This window comes from Callospermophilus lateralis, chromosome 1 (genome assembly GCF_048772815.1).
Source record: "Callospermophilus lateralis isolate mCalLat2 chromosome 1, mCalLat2.hap1, whole genome shotgun sequence".
Classification (NCBI taxonomy): Eukaryota; Metazoa; Chordata; class Mammalia; order Rodentia; family Sciuridae; genus Callospermophilus; species Callospermophilus lateralis.
Window position 1 is genome coordinate 208269020 of NC_135305.1, and position 26904 is coordinate 208295923.

The 26904-nt window shown below is 36.9% G+C and overlaps 1 protein-coding gene and 1 non-coding gene across 2 annotated transcripts in view; both read right to left on the bottom strand.

Annotated features, from left to right (window-relative positions):
- Map4 (microtubule associated protein 4) overlaps positions 1-26904 on the bottom strand; it is a 168275-nt gene that overhangs the window by 131983 nt on the left and 9388 nt on the right. The window lies entirely within an intron of this gene.
- On the bottom strand, positions 14075-14180 carry LOC143383891 (U6 spliceosomal RNA). The gene has a single exon (XR_013089206.1). It is a non-coding gene; the product is annotated as a U6 spliceosomal RNA (small nuclear RNA).

Here is a 26904-nt window from a genome sequence, read left to right on the forward strand (position 1 = left end):
TCATAAGTGCCAAAAGAGAAGTACAAGGTGGAGATCTGATGAATGAATAAAGAAAGCAAGAAAGGAAGAAAGAAAGAAAGGCATTGTGTTGTGTCTATCTACACCTAAAAAATTAAATAAAAAAAAAAATCAAGAGTTAAGTTAAGGGGCTGGGGATGTGGCTCAAGTGGTAGCGCGCTCGCCTGGCACGCGTGCAGCCCGGGTCCGATTCTCAGCACCACGTACAAACAAAGATGTTGTGTCCGCCGATAACTAAAAAATAAATATTAAAATTCTCTCTCTCTCTCTCTCCTCTCTCACTCAAAAAAAAAAAAAAAGAGTTAAGTTAAACAGTGCTTGTCTTCCAGTGTAACCCACATTTCTTAAAAAAAAAAAGCTTTTAAACTCCAAAGTCTAATCCCTTTACATGCACGTTCATTTCCTATGCTGAACAACTCTAGAATATAGATACATTAGTATCCCCATTTAAAATAAGGACATCAAAAGCACTTAAGAGTTTACATAACTTGCCTAAGGATACTCAGCTAGTAAACTAGTGGAACCCAACTCTTAAATTACTAAGAAATACAGTTTTTATAGCAAGCTCCAGGCAAAGCTAAAAGAACATTAAATATACTGACTGAAAAGCCAGAAGGTATATAAATATATAAACCCTCCATCACCTCCATTCACACCCACATGCCCACATCTAGGCCAAGTAACCAGCTAGATCCCTTCACCAATACTGCTACTGATCTGACTCCCAAATATAAGGTGTCTTTTCAATATCTAGTGAAAAAGTAAAACTGCTAATATTAGCATTCACCTAGTATTAACTTAATTCTTAAAAAAGGGAAAAAAAGTTATTATTCATCATTCATCATATTCTGGGTACTCAAAGCACACAGATGTGCCTGCTGTCTGCTTGGCTCCAAGCAGGCACCTCCTGGGTACTGTCATATGTGAGGCTATGACCAAATGCTGAAAAAAGGGTATGCAACTCCAGATCCTTGTCCAGTCTGTTCCCCTTCTGCTTCTATAATCAGGGTGCTCAAAACAGATATCTGTAATCACAGCTAATTAGGAGGCTGAGGCAGGAGGAACACAAATTTGAAGATAGCCTAGGCAACTTAGCAAGATTAAAAATGTGAAAAGTGCTCAGTGGTAGAGCACTTGCCTAGGGCATATGAGGCCCTGGCTTCAATTCCTAGTACAAGGGAAAAAAGTTTTCAGTTTTCCAACACTGAAGAACTCCAGAACATACCTCTCACAAAGGATTAAAGAAATCATTCCTCTCCAGAAGAGAAAAAGAAATATAAGAAGTAGCTGCAAAACCCCAATCACTACTTTGAGGATGTAAAATGTGCAGAATGCTAAAAATCATCAGTCTTTTGACTTTGAGTAGTTTTGGATGTTGGCTGCTCCACTGTCCTCTGACAGACTATAGGAGAAAAGCAAGCCTCACAGAAGGATGCTCCTCCAGATGGAAGTAGCACTAAAAGCACTCTGAATGAAAAGGAGTGAAAAAGCATCCCAACAAACATACTGTGGATACCAAAGTAAACAGTTTTCAAACTTTAATATGCACATCCCCTGGGAAGATGGTTTAAAATAGATTACAAAGTTCTACTCCCAGCATCTGATTTGGCAAATCTAGGGAGGGGCATAATAATTTGTTTCACACTGGCTCAAATGGTTATGATATAGATGATATATAAAACTATCCTTATCAATACATGTCTGTATAATTTAATCTCAAAAGCCATAACTTGAATTCCTTTTGACACTAAAGATTAACCAAAGTATTTGCTGGGGGACTGGGGTTGTGGTTTAGTGGTAGAGTACTTGCCTCGCACATGTGGGGCCCTGGGTTTGATCCTCAGCACCACATACACAAACAAATAAAATAAAGGAATTTAAAAAAAAAAAAAAAAAAAGTATTTGCTGGCAAATTTAATAGATTGGTTTTTAATCTGAAAGCTGTTTAGCTCAACAATTCTTTTCATTCATAGACTTTCTCTAAAGCAACCTGGTAAACCACCAAAATCTAACCATTCTTTTAACTATAGACCTTAGCACCAAGAAAACAGAAGAATGATAAGAATGAAAGGAATTTTTGTTGTCAAGTCATCTGCTTTATAACTGAAAAGGCTTTTGAAAACCAGTCACATTTACCATACAAGTGACATATGTAGTCATCAGTTTGGAACCCCAAAGTACAAGCGAACTATAGATCCAAAACAATCATTAACAGTTCAACATCTGACCCCAAAGTACTTGAAAGCCATCGCTGAAATAAAGCTTTCATAAAAGCACCCTACAATACAAACCTCTACTCTTTAAACCAACAATAAAACTCTTGGCTTTTTAGGATTTTAAATTCAACAAAATTGATATAAAAAAGCACCAAATGTTTATGATAAAGAATCCAAAATGAAATTAAGAAAACAGTTCCAAGCCAGGCCCAGTGTAATCCCAGCAGCACTCAGAAAGCAGGAGTGGAAAGATGACTAGAGATCAGGAGTTCAAGACCAGCCTGGGCAACACAGCAAGATCCTATTTCAAATAAACTCCTATAATTCCAGCTAATCATGAGGCTGAGGCATGAGAATTTAACAAATTTTGCTGAAAGAAATTAAAGATCTAAACAAATGGAAAGGGATATCCTAATTTCATGGGTCAGAAGACATAACAATAAGATAGTCATAGTCCCCAAATTGATCCAGAGTCAATGATCTCTATAAAATTCCATCATGAAGTAAAAATAAAGTTAAGAAACACATACTTCCCAATCTCAAAACATACTACACAAAGCTACAATAATCAAGACAATGTAACATGTAGTCATAAACATAAACATAAAACAATGGAACAAAGTAGAAAGTTTGAAAATAAATCTTCACAGTTAAAAATTAACTCAAGTTAATTTTCCACAAAAGCGGCAACACAATCCAGTGAGGAAACAATCTTCAACAAATGGTCTGAGACACCATTTTATAATTAACTGAGTTAATTTAAAATTTGGCAACACACTGTCTCAAAATTTTAAAAACATAAAAAAGTATAAAAAAATTTTAAACTTTATTTAGAGACTTTATTTAGAGTCTTGCTAAATTGCTTAGTAGGTCCTCACTAAGTTGCTGAGGCTGACTTTGAATTTATAATCTCCTGCCTGAGCTTCTCAAACCGCTGGGATTACTCGTGTGTGCCACCGTGCCCAGACCCTTCTTATTTTTACAAGATAATTTTTTTCAGTCAATAAAATCTTTTTAGCAAAGTTTGCCAAAAGAAACAAGCTTGGTTGTAGACATAAAAACCTCCGCAATAAAAAGTTACTTACAGGGGGCCAGGGTTGTGGCTCAGTGGTAAAGTGCTTCCCTGGCACCTGTGAGGCCCTGGGTTCAATTCTCAGTACCACATTCAAATAAATAAATTAAATTAAAGTCCATCAATGACTAAAAAATATTTTTTTAAAAAAGTTACTTATAGGGTGACCCTAAAAGCAAAGGAGAAAAATTAAGCTTTCAATAATTAAGTAGACATTCTTCTTTTTGGGGGTGTGTGGGGGGTGAGTACCAGAGATTGAACTCAGGGGCACTCAACCACTGAGCCACATCCCAGCCCTATTTTGTATTCTATTTAGAGATAAGGTCTCACTGAATTGTTTAGCACCTCACTTTTGCTGAGGCTGGCTTTGCACTCCAGCCCTATTTTATATTTTATTTAGAGATAGGGTCTCACTGAGTTGCTTAGCACCTCACTTTTGCTGGGGCTGGCTTTAAATTCGAGATCCTCCTGTCTCAGCCTTCATAGTTGCTGGGATTACAGGCGTGCACTACCATGCCCAGCACACCATTTTGCACCATGGTATGAGACCATAAAAGTAACTGCAAAATCGAACAATAAAAATGATCATAATAATTCATGAGACAAATTATAATTGTTCTGTAATCTTTATAAAAAAAATTTCTGAAGCCAGGCACAGTGGTGTGTACTTGTAATCCCAGCTACTCAGGAGGCTGAGACAGGAATATCATGTGCCCAGGAATTCAAGATGATCCTGGGCAACACCAAAATCACATCTCAAAAAACTTTTTTTTTGTTCAAACTTCAGAAACTATCGTTATGATGGGCAGAGTGGCACAGCAACTTGGGAGGCTGAGGTAGGAGGATAGCAATTGAAGGTTAGCCTTGACATTTAGCAAGACCCATCTCAAAGAAATTTTTAAAATTTTATCTATTTATTTATCTAATTTTATGATTCTGACGATTAAACCCAGAGACACTTTAACTCAGAGCTACATGCCTAATCCAAAATGGCCTAGAATTTATAATCCTCCTGCTTCAATTTTCTGCGTTTTTATTTTTTATTTTTTTAAGTCCTGGAGATTGAACACAAGACACCCTTCACCACTGAGCCCATTCCCAGTTCTTTTTTAATTTTCATTTTGAGACAGGGTGTATCTAAATTATTGAAGCTAGCCTTGAACTTACAATCCTCCTGCCCCAGCCTCCTCAGTCACTGGGATTACAGGCTTCTGCCTCTACCCTCAGCTCAAAAATTAAAAACTTTTAAAGGGGTTAGGGATATACTTCAGTGGTAAAGTGCCCAAGTTCAATCTCCAGAATCAGAAAAAAAAAAAAAAAAAAGTCAAAAGAAAAATAAACTGTTTTAAATACATAGGAAAACAAAAAGAATAGGGAAACTAATATTTAGTATAAAAATTAGAAACATTGAACTGTTAAAACTCTTTCTAAAAAACTTAGGAGTAACCACCATTTGACCCAGTTATCCCACTTTTCAATATACACCCATAGTTAGACTTAAAATCAGCATACTATAGTGACACAGCCATATCAATGTTTATAGCAGATCAATTCACAATAGCTAAACTATAGAACCAACTCAGGTGCCCTTCAACATACAAATGGATAAAGAAAATGTGGTACATATACACAATGAAATATTACTCTACCATAAAAAAAACATTATGACTTTTGCCAGTAAATGGATGGATCTGGACACTATCATGCTAAGTGAAATATGCCAATCTCCCCCCTCCCAAAAAAAAAGGTCAAATGTTCTCTCTGATATGCAGATGCTAACACACAATAAGGGTGGGGAGGGAAGAAGTTCAGTGAATTAGACAAAGGAAAATGAAGGGAAAGGAGGGGAGATGAGAACAGAAAAGACAGTAGAATGAATCAGACATAACTTTCCTATCTTCATATATGAATACACTACCATGAAACTCCACATCATGTACAGCCACAACAATGGGATCTTAATTAGAATAAGTTATACTCCATGTATGTTTAACATGTCAAAATACACTTTACTATAGTTTGGATAGTGCTTGCCACTTTTTCCTTGTTTAATTTATGATATGAAACAGGCTTTTTTTCCATATCTTAGAAAATTGTCACACCTGTTAAAAGTTTGGAACACCTTCCAAAATTTTATCTTTTATACTTTCAATGTCACAGAAATATCCTCTAGAGTTCTTTTAATTGAAAATTTCTTGCCAGCATCACTTCCTCTGGGAGATCATATTTTTCACCAACCCACTTTCTTCCTTTATGAAAATTAGCTCACCTTCACTAAATTCTATTTGATTCAAATCAAATCTTTCAAGTGGTGGAATGCATTAACATTCCCACAGTGAAGTTTCTTCTGTAACTCCATTTAGGTTCAATTTTAATTTTACTTCCAGTGTTGTTACTTTTGATTCTTTGCTGTGTTTTCATCTTTGTTGGCCAATTCCTTCTTTCAGATATCCATTTTTGTAATTGTCACATGGGTTTACCATTGGAAGATGAGGAGGTAACAAGCTCTGCCCTGCTGCTTCTTAATGAACTAAATAACAGATACATAGACACTGAAAGAAGTAACATAACTGATCACTGATGTTGAGGAACACTTGCTATTTATGTAGTGATTTGTGAAGAGAAGAATTAATAGTGAATCCTGTACTTTAGGCAATTAATACATAGCAGAACCACAAAAAGCAAGGACTCCGGCTGGAGTTGTAGCTCCGTGGTAGAGCGCCTGCCTAGCGTGTGTGAGGCACTGGGTTCAAATCTCAGCACCACATATAAATAAAGAAAGAAATAAAGAAATAATAAATAAGTAAATAAATGGTCCATTAACAACTAAAAAATTTTATAATTTTTTTTTAAAGTAAGAACTTCCTGTATGTCAAATCACAGAAACTGGGCACTTAAAAGGCTCTTTCTAGCACTGCTCCTGCCTGTAATCCCAGCAGCTTGGGAGGCTAAAGCAAGAGGATCACAAGTTCAAAGCCAGCCTCAGCAAAGGCAAGATTTCAATGAGACCCTGTGTCTAAATAAAATACAAAAAAGGGCTAGGGATATGGCTCAGTAATTGAGTGCTCCTGAGTTCAACCCCCAGGACTCCCCTCGCCACCATCCCCCCCACCCCCCGCCAAAAAAAGGCTCCTTCCAGATAATATAATCTAACCACCAAGTATCATGTGGACCCTTGAGGTACATGACTGGTTACCATCTACTGCGTATTTGACTACTTCAAGTGATAGGTGTTACTTCACTCTAAAACAGCTAGGAAAAAAAGCCCCCAAACCAGCATATTGGTTAAGAGTACAGGTCTAGAATCAGACTGCCTGACTGGCTCTCCCTCTGTCAAGCTAAGTTAAATTTAGGCAAGTTAGGTAATCTCTCCATGACTGTTTCTGCATGCACAGAATAGGTATGTTAAGAACTACAATCATGAAGTTGTTACAAAGTCTAAATGAGTAATCCATGGAAGAACAAATTATTTCTAGTACACAGCAAGTATGAAGTAAACGATAATCTATAAAATTAATCATATCACAATCATCATCTATAGAGTACTTGGTTTTCTTTACCCACTCCCATATGTCTTGGTTCCAAATCCTCTTCCCTTATCTGGACTCTGCACTAGACTTTTATTATTTATTTATTTATTATTTATTTATTGTACTGGGGATTGAACTCAGGGACACTTGACCACTGAGCCACATCCCCAGCCCGATTTTGTATTTTATTTAGAGACAGGCCCTCATTGAGTTGTTTAGCACCTTGCTTTGTGCTGAGGCTGGCTTTGAAGTCCCAATCCCCCTGCTCCCAAGCCCAGCTGTACCACTCTCTTAATAGAACTTAACAGTCTCTCACCCAACTCTCCATGTGGTTATTTATCTCCCTAAAAATAAAATCTGACTCTCTTCCCTCCCCCAAACAATTCAGCCTAAAGTCATCATTAGGTAGAACTGGCACAGTAAGGCCAGGAGCTTTGGTGCACACCTATAACCACAGCAGCTCAGGAGGCTGAGGCAGAGGGTTCTGTGTTTAAAGTCAGCCTCAGAAAATTGGTGAGGCCCTAAACAATTTAGCAAGACCCTGTCTCTAATTTTTTTTGTATTTTTAATTAAATGGCTGGGGATGCTGGAGTTGTGGCTCAGTGCTTGAGCATTTGCTTGGTACTGGGTTCGATCCTCAGCATCACATAAAAACAAATAAATGAAGTAAAGATTAAAGTCTTTTTTTTTTTTTTTAGTTTTTAAAAAAGGGGGTTGTTGAGGCTGGGGTTGTGGCTCAGCAGTAGAGTGCTTGACTAGCATGTGTGAGGCCCTGGGTTTGATCCTCAACACCACATAAAAATAAATAAATAAAGGTGCAAAAAAAGTTATGAGACAATTTAAAAGGGGTAGGGGGTTTGCTGGGGACGTGGCTCAGTGATAAAGCAACTTTGGATTTAATCCCCAGCACCAAATAAATAAATAATAAGTCAATCTAAGAGAGGTGGGAGTAAGGCTCCACTTTAAGAAAACTGAGCTTATGACAGACCCAATAACACAAGTAGATTGATTTACTGATTCATTCATTCATCTTTTCATTTATTTATGGTACTATGGTACTAGGGATTAAACTCAGGTACACTTTACCCTGAGTTCCAACCCCAGTCCTTTTTATTTGAGATAGATCTTGCTAAATTTCCCATGTTAGCCTTGAACTTGTGATCTTCCTGCCTCAGCCTCGGGAGGCATACAACACGGCAGTAAGTAGATCCTCATTCTAACTCAATTGAATAATGCTTATTCCTTGGAAATAGGTTAGTGATTTTGTTTTAGAGTTCATCCTTTTTGTTATTTTTTTTAGTGCTCATTTTCACTGCATTCACTTTCAAAATAAAATTTCATTTGGAATGTCTCTTTTGAACTCATCAACAAAATGAAACTCTCAGTGAGGCCTGATCATTAGCTTCACAAATATTCAGTATTTGAAAAAATGCTCCTTCTCCAACAACACATCTCTGGTTTCTCTATCTCAAAGGGAAAAGAAAAAGACAAAAACAAAAAACAGAATTTTAACTCTTGAAACTAAAATAGGTTGTAGAGCTGCTCCTGATGCTGTAACCTGATCATGATGCACGCTGATAATCTCCCATTACACCAACATAAGAAAGGTACAGATAACAGACAAGCCACCACCTTCTTGAATTACAATCTCATGTACTTGCTTTGGATGTTGGGCCTGGTTACCAAAAGCAAAAGTAACATCATTTGGCAACATCTAGTAAGAACCAGGTAAAAACCTAAAATGAATTACCTGGTAAAGCAAGGTTACACAGCACTGTACAAAGAACACACATTTTATCATCACAAAGATCTAGATTTGAACCTGTCTAATTCTTATTTTCTGTGTAATCGGGTCCTCATCTTCTCTGACCTCCATCATCCCAAGTTTATATATAACAAAAAATGTCTACATAGATTACCAGGACTGAACTGAACAATGTATAAAACACCCCAGTATAATCTTGCCTTGCCTTGGATCAACCAAAAGTATATGACAAAAACTTGTAGGGGAATTATAGTGATTCCTTGAAGTGAATTTTATACACACACACACACACAAAATGATCCTTTAAATCTGCTTATATCTACTCTGGTTTCCTTAATCACAGTAGTGAAAGAGCAAGAGTAGGAAAGAGAAACTTCAGTTTTAATTTAATATTCCTGTACTATTTGATTTTCTCAATGTTGTTTAATTTGAGTTTCCAACAAATGCTTTTGTAGGGGTTTTTGTGTGTGTGTCTTTTTCCTTTGGCAGTGCTGGTAACTAAAATGGAGGGATTTGTGCATGCTAGGCAAGCACTGTACCACTGAGCAACACCCCCAATCCTTTTTCCTTTTCTTCCCCCCCCCCCCGCCCCTAATTTTGAGACAAGGTCTCACTAAATTGCCCAGGCTGGCCTCAAACTTGCAATCCTCCTGCCCAGCTTCCCAAGTAAAATCTTTAAAAAAAATACTATAGCCTGTGTTACATCTTAAAATTATTTTATAATTTAGAAAACTTCACATTTATAGATTTCTAGAAGTGAGTTCAACTGTAAAATTCACTTCAAAGAATCACTATAATTCCTCTACAAGGAAAGTTTACTATCTCCACAAATTACATTTCCAATTTTTCTCAATAATCTATAAATTTAGCTGGGTGTGGTAGCATACACCTATAATCCCAGCAATTTGGGAGACTGAGGCAGGAGGATTGAACATTCAAAACCAGCCTCAGCAACTTAGCGAGGTTGAAAGCAAACTAGCGACAGACCCTGTCTCAAAATAAAAAGGGGCTGGGTACATGGCACAGTGGTTAAGTACACTTGGGTTCAAACCCTAGTACCAGAATAATAATAATATTATAAATTAAGTGGTGGTACATGCCCATAATCCCAGAAATTTAGGAGGCTGAGGCAGGAGGATTGCAAGTTTGAGACTAGTCTCAGCAATTTAGTGAGGCCCTAAGCAATTTAGAGAGAACCTGGCTCAAAATAAAAAAGGGCTGGAGACATAGCTCAGTGGTTAAGCACCCCTGTATTCAATCCCTGGTATATGTATGTATGTGTGTATATATATATAAATTTGAAAAAAGGAATGGGGGCTGAGGTATATAGCTCCGTGGTAGAGCCTACCATGACTTTCACCTTTCTTTAATCCTTCATACCTCCTAAAATTATACAATACAAAATCTGATAAAGAAGGAAGGATAACAAACATCTTAGAGTCATATTTTATCTAATTAACTAGTATCACCTCTAAAAACTATTCAATTTCAAAACACACAACAACACAGATTCACAAATCTGCAAAGGAAGCATGATACAATCAGTCTCTAATTCCTTATAGGACTACTGAGATATATAAAATTATTTCTAAAAAGTAATTTCTTTGAAATAAACTATAACATTGGACTCCTAGGCACATTCTTTTTTATATATATTTATTTTTTAGTTATAGATGGACATAATATCTTTATTTTATATTTATGTGGTGCTGAGGATTGAAGCCAGTGCCTCACACATGCTAGGCAAGTGTTCTGCCACTAAGCTACAGCCCCAGCCCTCCTAGGCACATTCTTATTTGGGATCCTAGATTTTGGTAGGGTGGAGGATTAAGAGCGCGAACAGCTAATATAACTATGTGAAGTCTACCAATTTAGATATTCATAATTACAAAATAATTAAGAATCATTTACATTCAAACTATCACCAAATTATCTTGTTCACTCAACAAATACAAACCAAATCAGACTCTGGACTATGATTCACTGCTTTCAGTATGCCCATATTATTATAATATACTAGAAAGACTGAGTCCCTTAGGTCCCTAGTATCTTTTTTTTTTTTAATCTGTGTATCTTCAACACATTCAAAGATTTTATATAACTCATAAAGCTACCATGTAAGACAATATCCTACTCTTAACATGAGGGCTAAAACACTGATTTAATTATTTAGTCTAATTACCACCCAGACCAGAGTTTCTCAACTCTTACTTTTTTTGGTACCAGGGATTGAACTCCAGGGTACTTAACCACCAACCAACACCCCCAGCCCTACGTTTTTACTATTGTGGTCATGGCTGGATAATTCTTTGTTGTAAGAGGTTGTTCTCACATTTGAAGTTGCTTCCCAGTATTCTTGGTTATCTGTATTCACTACACACAAAGAGCACCTTCGCAGTTATAAGGATGAAAACTGTCTATGGACATTATCAAATGTTTCCAAAGAAGCAAAATCACACTTCCATCCCCTCTCAATTAAAAACTATAAAAAAATTGAGACTGGAAATCAAGGGAGATAGAGGATTGGGTGGGGTAATAGCTAGGAAATGGGTTTGTTTGGGTTTCGGGGGGAGGAGAAGAAGCGGGGAGTAATGATAGTGTTCTAAAACGTTTTACAGTGATGGATACACAAAAACTCTGAAAATACTAAAAATCACTAATACAGGGCAGTGGCACACACCTATAATCCCATCTATTCATGCCACTGAGGAAGGAGGATCCCAAGTCCCAGGCTAGCCTGGGCAACTTAGCAAGATTGTCTCAAAATAAAAAGGGCTGAGAATATAGCTCCATAGTAGAGTACCTCTGGGTTCAATCTGCAAAATCAATCTCTCTTTGTGTCTGTGTGTCTCTCTCTGTCTCTCTCTCTCTCTCTCTCCTCTCTCTCACACACACACAAAAAAAAAAAAAAAAGAAAAAAGAAAAAAGAAAAAAAACACCCTCAGGGCTGGAGCTATAGCTCACTCATAGAGTGCTTGCCTAGCATGCACAAGGCCAAGTTCAATCCCAAATACCAGGGAAAAAAAAACTTTATTTTTCATGTCTAATAATACATTTAAATTCCATCTGAGGTTGAAAAACACCTTCCTAAACAAATTATAACATATATACTTTCATCTTTGAAGAAACAGAAACTAAAACTCCAAATATTATATGCTTCTACATTATGCACATTTACAGTCATTTTATGATTATCGATTTCTATGAGTTATACCACAGTTATCTACAACATACTAAGAAAAAGATTATGCACAGTACAAGAAAACAGAATAGCAAATTTTAATTTGACCTACTACATAAATCTAGCTAATACTAAAAATCCCAATTATGAAATCTAAATTTCCAAATAAATCTGAACATCTGGCAGTATATTACACAGCAATTAGAAAACATTATGCTATGGAAAAGACTTAATCATTCTGGTTTATGTTTTGCAAATTCTAGCAGAAAACTAATGCTAGGGTTCATTGAAATGAACTGCTAATAACTCCTATTTTCTCCAAGAAAGCCATTATTATCTCAGATTTTCTTCTGAAAAGTATAATAGCCCCTATTTACAATATTATGGAAAATATGACCAAGAATTTTAATCAAAATAGCATTTTGAAAAGCACCCTTTTGGTGGGGGGGCGGGGGGATACGCAGGACTGAACTCACAGCCTTACACATAGTAAGCAAGCATTCTACCACTGATCCCTAACCTTTCTTTTCATTCCTAAGACTATAAAAAACACCAATACATCAATGTCAAAAAATCAATAAATGCAAACAAGAAAAATCCCAACAAAAGTCAGTTTTCTTCTGTGAAAGGACCAGCAAAGGGTCAGTCTAGCAAGACAGGAAAATTTTAGCTCATAGCTATTCCAGCCAAACACCACAGAAAATACTGTGGTCCAAATCCTACCCATGCTAGCAAAGGCCAACTGGAAACCTACACTCCCATCCTTTCAAGATGTAACAAGCCACTCAACACCCCTTGCAGTATAGAGTCAGAGAAGAGCATGTCGGTTAGCTAGAAATTTTATCAAAAGGTACCCAACCTCAGTGTCATTGGAGACCACTTGAGTAGACTGTACTTCTAGAATATTATATCAATATAAATGGCACTTTCTTTAAAAAGTAAATATACAACTAACACTTAGCCCAGTAATTATACTCCTAGGCAAACTGCCAAACTGTTTTCCAACTTTACAATGAACTGTTTCACTGTCTTATTCTGCTTGGGCTGGGTAAGTGGCCCATGCCTATAATCCCAGTGATTCAGGAGGCTGAGATAGAAAGATTACAAATTCACAGCTGACCTGGACAACTTAATATGATCCTGTTTCAAAATGAAAACTAAAGCCAGATGTGGTGATACACATCTATAATCACAGTGACTCAGGTGGCTAAGGCAGGAATATCACAAGTTCAAAGCCATCCTCAGCAATTTAGCAAGACTCTGTCTCAAAATTTTAAAAAAAATTAAAAGGGCTGGGAATGTGGCTCAGTAGTAGAACACCTCTGGGTTCAATCCCCAGTACCAAAGGTAAATAAATAAAAATAAAAAGGACTGGGCCCAGTGGCTCAGGATGCTGAAACAGGAGGATCACGAGTTCAAAGTAGGCTCAGCAATAGTGAGGTGCTAAGCAACTCAGTGAGACTCTTGTCTCAAATTTTGAAAAATGGACTGGGAATATAAATCTGTGGTAAAGAGTCCCTGGTTTCAATTCCCAACACCAAAAAGAAAAAAAAGATAAGGGCTGGGAATTGTGACTCAGTGGTAGAGTGTTCACCTAGCAGATGAGAGGCAATGGGTTCGATCCTCAGCACCAAATAAAAATGAAATAAAGATATTGTGTCCACCTACAGCTAAAAAAATAAATATTTAAAAAAAAAGATCAGTGATTGCCAACAGATGGAAAGGATAAATAAGTGTATCACAGAGATTTTTTAGGGCAGTAAAAAATCCAAACCCATAGAAAGTATAACACCATGAGTGAACCCTAATGTAATCTATGGACTTTATTTAATGATAACACATTAACAGCAGCTCATCAATTGTAACAATGTACCACGTTTATGCAAGATGTTAATAGGGGAGAGAAGAGGAGTAGATAGGAATTCTGCACCTTAAGCTTAATTTTTCTCTAAATCTCATAAAAGAGCAAATTACAATCAATTGGCTTTATTTTATTTTTTATGTTTTACAGCACTGGGGATTGAATACTAAGCACGAGCTCTACAACTGGGCTATATCCCTACCACTTCACTGGCTTTAAAAAAAAAAAAAAAAAAAACCTTAAATCAGACTCTCCTTTTTTTTAATATTTATTTTTTAGTTGTAGTTGGACACAATATCTTTATTTTACTTATGTATTTTATGTGATACTAAGGATTCAACCCAGGGTTTCACACATTCGAGGCAAGCGCTCTACTGCTGAGTCACAACCCCAGCCCCTCAGACTCTCCTTATTAACTTCCAAAAGTACATAAAAATATGGACTACTTCACGAACTTATGTGTCATCTTTGCACAGGGGCATGTTACTCTCCTCTGCATCATTCCAATTTTAGTATATGTGCTGCCAAAGTAAGCACTTGGCTTTATTTTTCTTATACTAAAATCAAACAACTTTGTTCCATAAAATTGAATAAATGTTCAAATGAGCCTAGCAGAGGAGTTTGGTATTATAAACAGAAAAGCAAAAAAAAGAAAAAAGAGAAACACAAGTGGACTGGTCCTTTCCCAAAGTTACTTTCCTTGTTAGGAGGGGACAGGGAGACAAATAGAGATATTGGTTAGTATCAGATAACTTCAGGATCCTTCAGGTTAACAAAGCAGGTTAAATTTCATTATCCTGTCAATTGAAACTGGGAAATTTAGTTATCTCTGTACTCTTCATTTCTCAAGGAGGTCAAATAAAACAACTTTGTTCTTTTTAGTTGTTGATAAAACTTTACTCTTTAAAAATATATTTTTTAATTGTAGATAGACACAATACTTTTATTTCATGTTATTTTTATTATCATTTTTATGTAATGACAGGGATCGAACCCAGTGCCTCACGCATGCCAGTGCCAGGCAAGTGCACTAGCATTGAGTCACAGCTCCCAAAACTTAGTTTTAACTTAATAACATGCAACTATAATGTGAGAAACTCTATTTGATTTTTTTTTTTTTTTTTTTTGGGTACCATGGATTGAACGCAGGGACACTTAACCACTAACTACATCCCCAGCCCTTATTTTTATTTTTAAGTTGCTTAGGGACTCACTAAATTCCTGAAGCTGGCTTTGAATTCGTCATTCTCCTGCCTCACAGCCTCCTAAATCACTGGAATTACAAATCTCCGCCACCACAACCTGCAGCCCATTTTGATAGTTAGCCTGATCTGTAGAGGCATAAGTGCAGTATTTAGTGCAAAAAAAATGGCATCCTGTGATTTTATCTAACAACCCAAAACTGCTTAAAAAAAAACTCTAAATAAGAAAATAATCTCATTAAATGCTCATTCCACCACTAACATCATTTATACCACTAACTGATCAACCATATAATACGGTCTAACTCCTTGTGACTTAAAATATGATCTGGAAATTAACAGAATCAGAATCACCTCAAAGATTAAAACCCAAAATCTGGATTCCACCCTAAATCTTCAGTCATAATCTGCATAACAAGATCATCAGATCTGAGAGGTTCTAATCTTGAGTTTCAATGCAAGAGCCACATAGGGCCAGGGGGACAAAGGGCCAAGAATCTTCCAAAAATTGTCTTCCAAAAAGACATTCCAGGGCTGGGGCTATGGCTCAGTGGTAGAGCCCTTGCCTCACACATATGAGGCACAGGGTTCAATCCTCAGCACCACCTAAAAAATAAATAATAAATATTTTTAAAAAAAGACATTCCAGGGCTGGGGATGTGGCTCAAGCGGTAGCGCGCTAGCCTGGCCCGGGTTCGATCCTCAGCACCACGTACAAAGATGTTGTGTCCGCCGAAAACTAAAAAAAAAAAATAAATATTAAAAATTCTCTCTCTCTCTCTCTCTCTCTCTCTCTCTCTCCCCCTCCCTCCCTCCCTCCCCCCCACTCTCTCTTTAAAAAAAAAAAAAAAGACATTCCACCATGTCTCTCAGATCTAAATCATTCCCCAAATTTTTCACTACCTCAGAGGGCTATACTAAAGCCTGTCCTGGTGTTGAGGTGGAAAAAAAAAGGGTAAGAAAATTCTTTTTTATTACAGTCACAAAATGACCTTAGCATATACTTATAGGAGACTAACCTTACACATGACTGAGTCACACTCCCCTGCTGGGTGCTGAGGTGCTCAGTCACAGAAATGTGGCAGAGCTTTCCCCATCCTTCTTGGATTCGAGGGTCAGTGGCTCTTGCACTATAGTGTGTCTTGCTATAGCCCCATGGGTGAAGCTATGCTCACCTGTTCCTTTGTAATATAATACCTTGCCCTGTTTAAGATAGAATGGAAGTGCCTTATGTGTGTCCCCTTCTCTTACTGTGCCCTTGGGTGTGGCCTACCCAGGTGTCAGTCAACCTGCTGACAGTGGACATCATGAAGATAGACTCAGCCCCCTGAAATTTGACCCCTTGCCTCCAACCTGTGCAACTTAACAAAATCATTTCAAACACAAATTAGTAATTAAAAAATTCAGCCTAGCAACTCAGGACCGTGAATTCAAAGCCAGCCTCAGCAAAAGTGAGGCACTAAGCAACTCAATGAGACCCTGTCTCTAAATAAAATACAAAAAAGGACTGGGGATGTGGCTCAGTGGTTGAGTGCCCCTGAGTTCAATCCCTGGTACCCACCCCCCAAAAACTTCAAAGGGCCAGAGATCCAACTCAGAGCACTTGCCCAGCAACAACAAACCTGGGTTGTCTCTACTACCCAAAAAAAAAAAAAAAATCATTCCACCTAACCACCTTTTCTCAGTATCTCTGGAATTCTCCAGACTACCACCCAGGCTCTGCTTTAACATGTGTTAAATTCACTATCTTACCTTATCTTTAATATAAGAAAATCATTAGAAAGTTCCATTCCACTATTTAACTTCTACTTGATAGTTATAGTTCTTCTGTCAAGCAACAAAATAGTAAATCTAATTCCTCTTGCATTTGCCAGATCTTTGGTACATTAGAAAATGAGTTGTCCCCATCTACTTCTTCACTAAATGAGACAGCTCCTATTTCTTAAATAAAAACTTCAAATCAATCAGTTGATTTACTGCTACCACCAGCCAGCCAGTTTTCTTCAGAAATGTGTCTAGTAAAACTGAATACAATAATACAATATTATTAGGAACATAATACGAGAGTATTATTTTCCTAAAGGCCCTTATATATATTTCCCCATCCTCTCCAGCACTCCTGGGGCGTGTGTGTGTGTGTGTGTGTGTGTATGTGTGTGTGTGTGTGGTTTTAACCACAAAGCCACATCCCAGTCCTTTTTATATTTTCTTTTCAAAATGGTCTCACTAAATAAGTTGCTTAGGGCCTTATTAAATTGCTGAGGCTCCAACAGACGAGGTAGAGAGGGAAGATGGGAGGGGAGAGGAGGGGGGATAGTAGGGGATAGGAAAGATAGCAGAATACAACAGTCACTAATATGGCATTATGTAAACATTGTGAATGTATAACTGATGTGATTCTGCAATTTGTAGTTGGGGTAAAAATGGAAAAGCATAACTCACATGAATCAAATGTATGAAAGATGAAAAAAATAAAAAAAATAAAAATAAATTGAAAAAAAAAAAAAAGAAAGAAATGGGAGAAAAACATAAAAAATAAATAAATAAATAAATAAATAAATAAATTGCTGAGGCTGGATTTCACTAGTAATCCTTCTGCCTCAGCCTCCACAGCCACTGGGATTACAGGCAAGTACCACCACACAAAGCTGTTTGATTTTCTTAGTATTAGACCCAGGGACACTCCACCATCGAGCTACAACCCCACTCCAAACCCCTACCTTCTCTTTTTTCTCAAGATGGGGTCTCAGTAAGTGGTCTGGAGCCTTGCTAAATTGCTGAAGCTTGCCTTTAAGATCCTCCAACCTCAGTCTCCTGAGTCTCTGGGATTACAGGTGTATACAACTACATTTGGCTTTGGAGCCCTTATATTTTTCATCTCAAAACTCTAATCGTTATGCTTCTGACTGCCTAAATACTATTATTTTCCTCATTACCGTCTTAAAGTTAACAGAGAAACATTGGGAAAAACTGTTCTAAAGAATATTTAGGGGGCTGGGGCTGTAGCTCAGTGGTAGAGCACTTGCCTAGCACATGTGAGGTACTGGGTTCAATATTCAGCACCACATAAAAATAAATAAATAAAGATATTGTACCAACTACAACTAAAAAAAAAAATTAAAGAATATTTAGCTGGGTGCAATGGCACATGTCTGTAATCCTAGAGACTCAGAAGGCTGGGCAGCAGCATTCCAAGTTCAAGACCAATCTCAGCAATTTATTGAGGCCCTAAGAACTTATCCTGTCTCAAAATTTTAAAAAAATGATAATAAAGGACTAGATGTGGCTCAGTGGTTAAGTTCCCCTGAGTTCAATCCTCAGTACCAAAAAAAACAACAAAAAAAAAGACAACACTGTCCTTCACTGTTGTCCCTGAATTAAACTGGTTGGTTTGCCTGAGGCATTTCAGCAAGCCCAGCTATAATGAGCAAATGAAGTTGTTCAAAATATCCTTTAAACATTTCTTTTGTCCAATTATAAATGTTGTCCCATTTTAGCTTGCTAAAGAACAGCTGCCTGGGTAGCCTGCTGACATTCATTCCTAAAATATACCCAGCCCAAGACAACCTACTAAAAGGGAACCTGCTAATTGGCTGAGTACTAGGCCACCAGCTGTATGAGAGAACCTCATTCTTGGGGATCCAAACATACATCTAATTTTAGTTATATGACTGTACAATACTGATGTCACTGTTTAAGAAGATCAGATGTGACTAAAACACTAAGATAAATCCACTTGTTAACCTATTAGAAATTTTAATGAAACATTTAATGACTTTAGTTTCTATTTCTGGTATTAGGAAATGAACTCAGGGGCACTCTAATACTGAATTACTTTTTTTTTTTTTTTTAAGACATTGGTGGACCTTTTTATTTTATTCATATATTTATTTATATGTGGTGCTGAGAATCGAACCCAATGGCTCACACATGCTAGACAAGTGCTCTACCACTGGCCACAACCCCAGCCCCCTGTTTTTGTTTCTTTCTTTTTTTTTTTTTTAAGAGAGAGAGAATTTTTTAATATTTATTTTTTAGTTTTCGGCAGACGTAACATCTTAGTTTGTATGTGGTGCTGAGGATTGAACCCGGGCCGCACGCATGCCAGGCGAGCGCGCTATCACTTGAGCCACATCTCCAGCCCCCTGAACTATTTTTTTATTTTAAGAAAGAATTTCACTGAATTATCAAGGCTGGCCTCAAATTTGTGATTCTATTGCCTTAAACTCCAGAATAGATGCAATTAGAGAGTTAAGTCACCATACCGAGTTGTTTATTTTTGCTTTACAATGCTGGAGACTGAACCCAAGGCCTCAAGCATGTCAGGGAGGCACACTGAATGGAAAAAAATAATAATAATAATGATAATTCTCAGTGTTAACAAGGACATGATAATATAAGCTTTAATACATACAACCTTTCAGAAAGCAATCTTGCAAAAATGTATCAAGTCTCAGGCTGGGGAAGCAGCTCAGTGGCAGAACACTTGCCTTGCCTGTGAGGCACTGGGTTTGATCCTTAAATGAAATAAAATAAAGGCATTCTGTCCATCTACTACTACAAAAAAACTTATAAAAATGTATCAAGTTTTCGGGCTGGGTTTGTGGCTCAGCAGTAGAGCGCTCAGGTAGAGGGCTCACCTAGCGTATGCAAGGTCCTGGGTTCGACTCAGACCTCATAAAAAAATAAATTAAAAAATAATGGTATTGACAACCACAACTAAAAAATAAATGTTTTTTTAAAATGTATCAAGTCTTCAACTTACACATCTTCTATCTCAGTAATTAATATATATCTAAGAATCTATCATGATGTAGAGAAATTAGAACCTTCATATATTACTACTGGGAATACAGAATGATGCAGTCACTTTAGAAACCAGTCTAGCAGTTTCATATTAAACATTACCTTATGACCTAGCAATTCCACTCACAAGTATATACACTCAAGAAAAATGAAACAAAGGGCTGGGATTTTAGCTCAGTGGTAGAACACTTGCCTAGCACATGTGAAGTGCTGGATTTGATCCTTAACATTACATAAAAATAAATAATATGTCCATCTACAAATAAAAAAATAAGGAAAAATGAGACACAAAAATCTTGCATACAAATGTTCATAGCAGTATTACTCATAATACTTTAAAAGAAAAAACATCTAAATATCCAATTCAGGGCTGGGGATGTGGCTCAAGCGGTAGCGCGCTCGCCTGGCATGCGTGCGGCCCGGGTTCGATCCTCAGCGCCACATACAAACAGAGATGCTGTGTCCGCCGAGAACTAAAAAATAAATATTGAGGAACTCTCTCTCTAATAAATAAATAAATAAATAAATAAACATCCAATTCAACTGATAAATGGATAAATAACATATATTATATCCATACACTCGAATACTATGTGATCTTAAAAAAATGAAGTACTAATACATGCTACAAGATGGCCTATCATGGAAAATATGCTAAATAAAAGCAGTTTAACATGCACAGTGATGCATGCCTGTAATCCAAGCATCTTGGGAGGCTAAGTCAGGAGGATCCAGAGTTCAAAGCCAGCCTCAGCAAAAGCAAGGCACTAAGCAACTCAGTGAGACCCTGTTCTAAATAAAATACAAAACAGGGCTGGGGATGTGGCTCAGTGGTTGAATGCCACTGAGTTGAATCCCCAATACCAAAAAAAACTTTTAAAAAGTAGATAAACACAAAGGTCACATATCACACAATTCCATTTATAATGACACATGCAGAATAGGCACATCCATACTGTAGGGGCTGTCAGGAATTAAGGGATAAAGAGAAAAAGAAAATGACTACTAATGGGTATGTATGTTTCTTCTGGAGTGACAGATTAGTGGTGCTGCTGGAAAACTTGTGAATATACTAAAAACCATTCAAAATGCTAAATTTTATCTCACATCACAATAAGGCTATTAAATTAAAAAACTATCATAATGAAAATGTGAAATATAAACACTCTTACACATAAAAATGAAACAAAAAATGAAAAACAGTCTCTATATGCAATAATAGGGAAAACCAAGTAAATCAAAATCTGTTCACATGATACAACATAATGTAGTCATTAAAGATTATCTTTAGGGGCTGGGGATGTGGCTCAAGCGGTAGCGCGCTCGCCTGGCATGCGTGTGGCCTGGGTTCGATCCTCAGCACCACATACCAACAAAGATGTTGTGTCTGCCGAGAACTAAAAATAAATAAATAAATAAATATTTAAAAAAAAAAAAAAAGATTATCTTTAGCTGGGTGCCAGTGGTGCACACCTGTAATTCCAGCAACCCAGGAGACTAAAGTAGGAGGACTAAAGTTCCAAGCCAGCTTAGGCAACTTAATAAGGCCCTAAGCAATTTAGAGAAGCCTTGTTTCAAAATTAAAAAAAAAATAAATAAGAAGGGCTGGGAATGTAACTCTGTGGTTAAGTGCCCCTGGATTCAATCCCTGGTACAAAAAAAAAAAAAGATTCTTTATGCCTGGCAATGAATGGCAGACAGAAAAGAAAGAAAAGAACAGGTCAAGTCAGGTGCAGTGCCACATACTGGTAATCCCACAGCTCTAAAGGCTAAGGCAAGAGGATCCCAAGTTCAAAGACAGCCTAAGCAGCTTAGTGAGACCCTAAGCAACTCTGCAAGACCGTCTTTAAACAAAAATATCAAAAGGGCTGGGGATGTGTTTCAGTGGCTAAATGCCCCTAGGTTCAATCCCCAGTACCAAATCAAAATAAAGAAAGAAAGAAAGAAAGAAGAATATGGAAAAACAAAAAGAAAAGCAGGTTAGATACTACCCTTTACCAGCAATGTTTTGTTACACTTGTCTCTCTATAATTTAGTGAACAAGAGGGAAAAGAAAATGAAAAAACTTGAGTTAAAAAAATCTGAACACAGAATATAGCCAATCACATTACTGTGAATACTAGATTCAAGGACTGGGGCTGTAGCTCAGCGGCAAAGTGCTCACCTAGCATATGTGAGGCCTTGGGTTCGATCCTCAGCACCACATAAAAATAAATAAATAAATAAAGATATTGTGTACAGCTACAACTAAAAAAAAAATATATATATATATATGTATATATATTTATATATATACATATATATAAATAAAAATACTAGGTTCAAGAAAGAACTATTTTGCGAATGAGCCCAGAATACATTTCCCCAGAGAAACAATACAGAAAATTAAAATAAGGTTCTTACTCTAACTCATAGAAGTTTAAATCTTTTATATTCTGAGTTCTAGAAACATAGAACAACTAGAGGCAAGAGGTACAGAGTGGCAGAAACAGATAAGAATTATCTTTCTCTGGGCCCTCAGGAAACTTTTTCCCCTGTGGCACTAAAGATCAAACCCAGGGTCTTGTGCATTATAGGCAAGAGCTCTACAATTGAGCTACAACCCAGCCCAGGAAACATTTCACAATAGGCAAAAATAGTCTTACAATACTTTACTTCCTTTCTGCATTTTTCCAAGCCATTAGTAGCAGTATGCTTTACTAAATCCCACCATAATAGCACCATTACTCCAGCATAAACTGAATATACTTTTGGCAGAAGGGAAAGAGAAATGAAGAACAAAAATAAAGTAAATACTATCTGATTTCAAAGGGGTCTCAGTCCAATGGATATTTATAATTTAAAGTCAATATGAGAATCCCAAGGAATTTAAAAAAAAAAAAAAAAAAAAAAAACATTGTAAGGGGCTGGGGTTGTGGCTCAGTGGTAGAGCACTTGCCTAGCATGTATGAGGTACTGGATTTCATTCTCAGCACTATATATAAATAAATAAAATACAGATCCATCAAAAACTTAAATAAATAAACATGTGCTTGTGTGTATATATATGTGTATAAAAATATATATATATATTTAAAGAATATTGCTATCTTGGGCTGGGAGTATAGCTCAGTTGGTAGAGTGCTTGCCTTGCATGCACAAGGCACTGGGTTCAAGCCCGAGTAACACACACACACACACACACAAAAAAAAAAAAAAAAAAAAGAATATTGCTGTCTTGTTTTTTGTTTGTTTTTGGTACCAGGGATTTGGTACTCAGGATCCTTAACAACTGAGCCACAACCTCAGCCCTAGTTTGTATTTTACTTATTTATTTTGTTTTGTTTTCGGGGGGTATCTGGGATTGAATTCAGGGTCACTTGACCACTGAGCCATATCCCCACCCTATTTTGTATTATATTTAGAAACAGGGTCTCACTGAGTTTCTTAGTGCTTCGCCATTGCTGAGTCTGACTTTGAACTCTGGATCCTCCTGCCTCAGACTCCCTAGCCTCTGAGATTACAGGCATGTGCTACCGTGCCCAGAAAATACTGGGCAGTTTTAAATCTTCCAGATCATGAAGATGGAATATCTTCCTTTTTAAATATTTTTCATTGAATATAATATTTTTATTTTATATATATGAATATGATATGGCTCCGTGGTAAAGTGGCCCTGGGTTCATTCCCCAGTACAACAAAAATAAAAATAAAAAATAATAACTTTTTTCTAGTTGTCAATGAAATTTTATTTTTTATGTATTTATGTGCAGTTTGAGAATTGAATCCAGTGCCCCACACATGCAAGGCAAGCACTCCACCACTGAGCTACAACCCCAGCCTACAAAAAAATAGTAATAAATTTAACCAAAGAAGTGCAAAGACTTATACACTGAGAAAGAACTTAAAGACATAAATAAATGGCTAAGCACAGTAATCTGCACCTGTCAACGCCAGGTGTTAAAGAGTCTAGGGCAGAAGGAATATAAGTTCAAGACCAGCCTAATCTGGGGATTGAACCCAGGACCTTGTGCATATGAGGCAAACACTCTACCTATTGAGCTGTATCTTCAGCACCCCCCCAAAAAAAATTTATGTTTTATATTTTTAAAAAGGAAGGGCTGTAGCCAGGCACAGTGGCCAAGCCTATAATCCCAGCAGCCTGAAAGGCTGTGATGAGAGGATCACAAGTTCAAAGCCAGCCTCAGCAAAAGCAAGGCTCTCATTGAGAACCTGTCTCTAAATAAAATACAAAATAGGACTGGGGATGTGGCTCAGTGGTCGAGTGCTGGTACCCCCCCAAAAAACAAAAAACAGGTGGCCTACAATACAGCTCAACTATACAGTTCCCCTGTTCAATCCCCAGTACTATCAAAACTGGAAAAAAAAAAAAAAAAAAAAGAGAGAAAGAAAAAAAAAAAGGCTGGGGTTTTGGCTCAGTGGTAGAGTCCTTGCCTAGCATGTGTGAGGCCCTAGGTTGATCCTCAGGACCACATAACATAAATAAAAGTATTGTGTCCACTGAAAAATATTAACAAAATACAAAAGAAGACATTCCATGTTCATGAACTGGAAGATTTCAAACTGTTTAAGAGAGCAATATTCTTTAAATTGATTGACAAATTCAATACAGTATCTAAAAATTTTAACTTCCTTTTTCACAGAAATTGACAAGAGATCCTAAAATTCATATGAAAATGCTAGGAATCCAGAATAGCAAAAAATCTAGAAGCTCGGCATGTTGGTGCAGGCCTGTAATCTCAAGAATTTGGGAGGCTGAGGTGGGAAGATGGAAAGTTCCAGGTCAGCCTCTGCAACTTAGTTTGAAAGTAAAAAATAAAAAACAATCTTGAAAAAAAAGAATAAAGTTAGAAAACTCACACTTCTTGATTTCAAAACATACTACAAAGTTGAGACAGTGTGGTACTTGCATAAGGAAAGACATGTAAATCAACAGAATAAAATCAAAGTTCAGAGATAAACCTGTGTATCTATTGGGTAAACTGATTTGCAACATGGATGCCAAGACAATTTTTTTTAATGAAAAAGATCTCAATACTCTCCAAAGTAGTTATGCGATTAGTAAATAAGCACATCAAGGCTGGGAATGTGGCTCAAGCGGTAGTGCGCTCGCCTGGCGTGCGTGCGGCCAGGGTTCGATCCTCAACACTACATACCAACAAAGATGTTGTGTCCGCCAAAAGCTAAAATGAATATTTAAAAAATTCTCTCTCTCTCTCTCTCTCTCTCTCTCTCTCTCTCTCTAAAAAGAAAAAAAAATAAGCACATCAGTCATCAGGAAAATCAAAATTACAATGAGTTATTCCATTTCATACCCATTAGGATAGCCATACTCAAAAAGATATCAGCAAGTCTTTCGAGGATATGGAGGGAATTAGAACCCTCAAATACTGATAATAGGAATATAAAATGAAAGGCAATTTTGGAAAACATTTTGGTGGTTCCTCAAAAGGTTAAACACAGTTACCACATGACACAACAATTCCACTTCCAGGTATACCTATGAAAACCTATGCCCACACAAAATATACAAAGAATGTTCATAGCACCATTATTCATATTAGCTAAAAAGAGAATTGACACAAATGTTCATCAATGGATGAATGGATAAACAAAATGAAGTGTATCAATGTAATGAAATATTATTTAGCCATAATAATGAAATAAATGGTTGACACATGCTATAACATGGATTAACCTAAAAACAACAGGCTACATGAAAAAAGCCAGACACAAAAGGCCATTTATTGTATGATTCCATTTATATGAAATACCATAATGGAGTAAGGAAAATTTGTGGTTGCCAGTGGATAGAGGAATGAGAAGGAACAGGAAGAAACTGCTAAAGGGTATGGGGTTTCTTTTGAGATGATGAACATGTTCTGGAATTAGATAGTGGTAATAGTTGCAGAACACTATGACTACATCAAAACCCACCAAATTATATGCTTTAAAACATAAGTTTTATGGAATGTATCTTTTTAAATGTGAAATGATAAATGCTCAAAGGTTAATAAAATAAAACATCAAAGAAAAAAAACAACCTAAACTAGGAAAGTGGTTACAAAAGACTTTCTTTGGTTTTTTTTTCAAAGATAAGAATTTATTGAAGAATAGAAACAGGAACAAAATTCTCTCAATGCAAGAGGGGACCCGAGAGCAGGTTTTCCCAAAGAAAGGCAATAAATAAAGATTGACACCTGAGCTGATATGAATTGAACCAATCCTAAAAAGTCTACCTGATCCCCTAACCCCTCTACTCCCAAATTCTTCCTAAGCTCAGAAATCACTTATTTACCTGCCACCCAAAGCAACACTCACTCCCCCAAATTATTTCTTTTTTTTCTTTTCTGGGTTTTTGTTGTTGTATTTTCTTTGATGTTGTTTGTTCATCTGTTTTGGTAGTACTGGGGATTAAACCCAGACACCCAGCCATTTTTTTTTATTATTACTATTATTTTTTTAATTTTTGGTACCAAAGGATTGAACCCAGTGATGCTCTACCACTGAGCTACATCCCCAACCATTTTTATTTTTTGAGACAGGGTATCACTAAATTGCTGAAAATGGCTTTTTTTGTAATATTTTTTAGTTGTCAACCAATCTTTATTTTATTTTTATTTCTATGAGGTACTGAGAATGGAACCCAATGCCTTACACATTTCAGGCAAGTGCTCTACCACTAAGCCACAACCCCAGCCCCTGGGAATGGCTTTGAACTTGCAATCCTCCTGCCTCAGCCTCCCAAGCCATTGGGATGACAGTCCTGCACAACTGCACCAAAACTTTTTATTTTATTTTTAGACAGGGTCTCACTAAGTTGCTAAGGCTGGCCCTGAACCTTCAGTCCTTTTGCCTCATCCACCTGAACCACTGGAACTAGAGAAGTGTGTCCCCACACCAGGGAAAGCTACAACGATTTATATGTTATTTATATGTTATTTATATGTTATTCAGAAACTACCTATACTTTGTCATAATGGAAAAAAAAAAGAATCATATAACCTAATTTTGGTCAACAATCAAAACTATTAAAATGATCTAGCTATGCTGCCAGGCATGATAATGCATGCATATAATCCCAGCAATTTGGGAGTCTGGGGCAGAAGTCCTGATTAAAAGTTTGAGGTCAGTCTCAGCAATTTCTTGAGACCCTCAGCAATCTAGCAAGACCCTGTTTCAAAATAAAAAGTGCTTGGGATATAACTCAGTGGTAAAGCACCACTGGGTTCAACTTCCAGTAGCAGAAATAA